Source organism: Macadamia integrifolia, chromosome 11 (assembly GCF_013358625.1).
Source record: "Macadamia integrifolia cultivar HAES 741 chromosome 11, SCU_Mint_v3, whole genome shotgun sequence".
NCBI lineage: Eukaryota > Viridiplantae > Streptophyta > Magnoliopsida > Proteales > Proteaceae > Macadamia > Macadamia integrifolia.
The window spans coordinates 4,882,110-4,885,929 of record NC_056567.1 but is presented as its reverse complement, the minus strand read 5'-3'; positions in this window follow the sequence as shown (position 1 = coordinate 4,885,929).

Sequence of the window (3,820 nt, the reverse complement as noted above, 5' to 3'; positions counted from 1 at the left end):
TTTTTTTTTTTTTTATGTAAGAAAAAATAGTGTTTCATGGTAGTAATTATAATCCCCGAAGCCTCACACGGCAAACAGCACTTCTGCATGCCAACTCGAGCAATAGTTGGGCAATGGCTTCCTTCCACTAGACTACCAACCTCATTGACATATTTTATATTTTAATACATATAATTTGTCTAGACTCAGTCTATTTGCAAGAGAAATGTTGGCAAGTGAAAAAAGTTTAGAAACAAAATAGAAGTTTTGTATCATAATCATGTAACTAACTTAAAAGTGCACTGGTGTAAACCCCCTCTGAATTGGCTCAAAGTAAATGTGGATGGCAGCTTCCTGGGCAACCAAGGAAACGCAGGTGCAGGAGGTGTTCTTAGGAACAGCCAGGGCCAAGTTTGTGACTCCTTTAGCATTTTTTTTGGGAGTAAAGAAGATATAGGTAGCTGAGTTCGAAGCGGTTTTGGAAGGGATCAGGATGGCATAGAATTATAAGGCTAGAGGTGTGTGGATTGAGTTAGATTCGGCAGCAGTAGTTGCTGCAATTCAACGAAACCAGATCCCCTATTTCGCCCTCCAAAGATGGATATTTTCTCTCCAATACTTGGAATCCATTCCCTGGAAGATATCCCACTACTTTCGTGAAGCCAACACAGTGGCTGATTTTTTAGCAAAGAAGGCGACCAAGTCTAGTGTTTCTATTTTTTTCAGTGATGATCATATTGTCAATGATCTGGAAAATGATGCGATAGACAGGCATAGATATAGATTCTGTTAGGTTTCTACTTGCTCTCTCTACTAATGGCCATGCCGAAGGTGGAGTTTGCAAGCTTCCTAGTGGTTTTCTGCTGTGTCCTTTTGTTTCTTGTTGATGTATTTTTTCTTTCTCTTTAATAAAGTTATCCTCTAACAAAAAAAAAACACTTAAAATCTAATCAAACATGGAAAGTAAACATTTCAATGAAATCTTTATTTTCTTATTCAAATCCAAAGAAATTGGTAACGAAGAAAATTAAATTTAACTACTAGATTTAAAGTTTGGAATAAGCTAGTTCTTTTTGTTGGGTTGGGTTGCTTTCTTTTTCTTTTTATGACCATGACGAAGGTAGATTATCAGTTCAACTTTAAGATTTCTCTCAGCGTGTTCTAGCTTATATTATTTTCATTATTTATTAATAATATTCTCTTACTGATTTTTAGCAAAAAAAAAGAATATCATTGGACTATAATTACTCACAATCATTGTTGGTAATAACTACAACTTCAATTTGAATTTTGTATTATTTTCATTTCCCTAGCCTTTCCTTTCCTTTCCTTTCCTTTCCTTCCCTTCCTTTCCCTTCAGATCAAACAAAGTTTAAAATACTAGTGAAGAAGAACCTATGTTTATTTCATAAAGGATAATTGGCTTTAGCCCCTTATCAATGGATGATTTTTGTGCACCTTATTGAATAACCATGTGTCAAATTTGAGATCTCATCTGTCATATTGCCACAATGTGTAGCTTTACCATTTATTTTCTACTTTCAGCCATCAAAACATACCATTTGAAGCTAAAAATTTAGTTTGTACTTAAAAGAGTTATTTGTCCACATGACAAATTAAATTACCCTGAAATGTCACTACAACAAATGAGGCTTATAACAACGTATTTTTTCTATAGTAAAAGGTCTAAAAAATTGTAGCAATAGGTTATTCATGCGATTTGCTATGAGCAGCTACAAATGTCATCACTACGTCTGTAGCTATGGATTTTACACCATAAAAAAGGGGTACTCTATAACTATAAATATTTAACCACGAATATTTTCACAATTAATCTATTATTATAAATTTCTAACTGTGAATTTTTTCCAACCTAGTTTTTATTCTTTACAAACACCCACCCCCCACCCCCCACCCCCCTTTCCTTCCAAAGAAATAAAACAAATAAAACCTAGTATTTGGTCTGGTGGAAGTTTGGGTATAGAGTGACTTTTGAGCATGGTTGGTGCTATTTTGCTCAACCAACCAATCCAAAGTCACCATTCCAAACATATCCCTCAAGAAATAAATTTATTCTATATTTGGCTTTGTTGTGCTTTTATAGTCAATAATGAAAGACAACGGTTTTTTTTTTTTTTTTTTTTTTTTTTTCTTTTTTTTTTCTTTAATGACTGGTATTCAGGCCACATGGCAAGTCCCATGGGAAGGAAATCCTCTCAAAGTGCATCAGTCCCTTCGGTGCTGCCAGCCATCCGATGCGCACTAGATGGGCTGGCACACCTGAGAGTATCTAATCCTACAGCGGGCCCCTGTCATCTCTTTATTTAATAGAGAATTTCTTGAAAATTGAAAGATCAATCCACCCAGAATCATAGAGAGGAGAGTATGATCAACATATATATACCAAAAAGCTGCTTCCTCTTCATTATCGATCCCACTTAATCTTTGCTATCTGATGGTCTTTGTAAAGGCAGACATCAATTCTATGCCTGCAGTCATAAATACCTAGGACTTTCTTGTTCTTCAGTCTGGGTTTCATAAGAACAAGTATAAGTTCTCCACAAAACATATATGGAATGAAATTAACAGAAGTGATGGTGGCAGTGGAAGAAGTGACTGTGATGCTGATGATGGGGGTGAGGAGGAGTAGGAGGAGGAAGTGGTGGTGGTGGTGGTGATGATGATGAAGTGAGGAAGTGGTGGTGCTACTAGTGGAGGCAGCGGTGCTGGAAGAGGACGTGGTGGCCGATGATGGTGATGGGTACGAGGAGGTGTACGGGGTGGTGGTGGTGGTGGCGGTGGTGATGGAAGAGGAGGTGGTGACGATAGGGTGAGGAGGAGGAAGAGTTGGTGGTTATATGTCAAGTAACTTTTGTTGCTCAATTTTGTTTTTGTCTTCTAAAAACCACTTTTAATATGTTTCTGAAGAAGCTAAGAAATTATAGGTTGCCAAAATGGTTAAAGTGATCTCAAACCTTTGGAACAATCCAGAATCAGGACCTCTAGCGTGTGATGGGTTCCTAGAAGCCTGGATTTGTATCAAATTCAAATAAAACTCTTGGTGAAATTCTGCTCCTTGGATTTCAATTACGATTACCCCGGCCAGAATCAGAATCAAAATCGGATTCCATGGAAGCTGATTCTGATCCATCTGGAAATTTGGAATCGACAATCTTATTTCGAATTTTTTTTTTTTTAAGAATCCTATTTTGATTCCTCAAACGATGGTTACTGAATATGTGATCAAATATGAAATCTTTGGTGTGCCCGTCGCAAAGTGAGAATGGGCGGTGGTTGTAGCGGTGAGGTGAGCAGGGGAGAGAGAGAGTGTTCCGGTGGTTGAGGGAGAGCAATGCAAGGGTGGCCACATTGAATGGCTGAGATCTTTTTCTCTTCATCCGACAGTTTTGAAGGTGCTGGTGTGGATGGATTAAGAGCTTCTCTTTCTATCTTTAATTAAAAAAAAACATTGTTTACCTCATAAAGGTAAAATGATCTTTTCATTCAACCACTAACAGCAAACTAATACCGATGGTTTCATGGGGCTTCAAATAAATTTGTCAATAGTTTGGTGTATCAAGCACTCTGGCAATAAAGTTTTCTTGTTCCGACTCTAGGGAGTTTTAGCTAGGTTCTTTTCCCTACTTATGACAATTCTGAAGGTGGGGAATTTGGATTAACTCTCTTTAGTCTTTTTTGAGCACTTTTGTGCCTGTATTTAGTTGCTCTATCAATTTTTCCTTGTATATTTTTTTCTTTCAAATTTTAATATAAATAATATTATAGCTAAAAAAAAAAAAACACTTTGGCAATAGTACAGAGGGTGTCTCAAGAAAAAAAA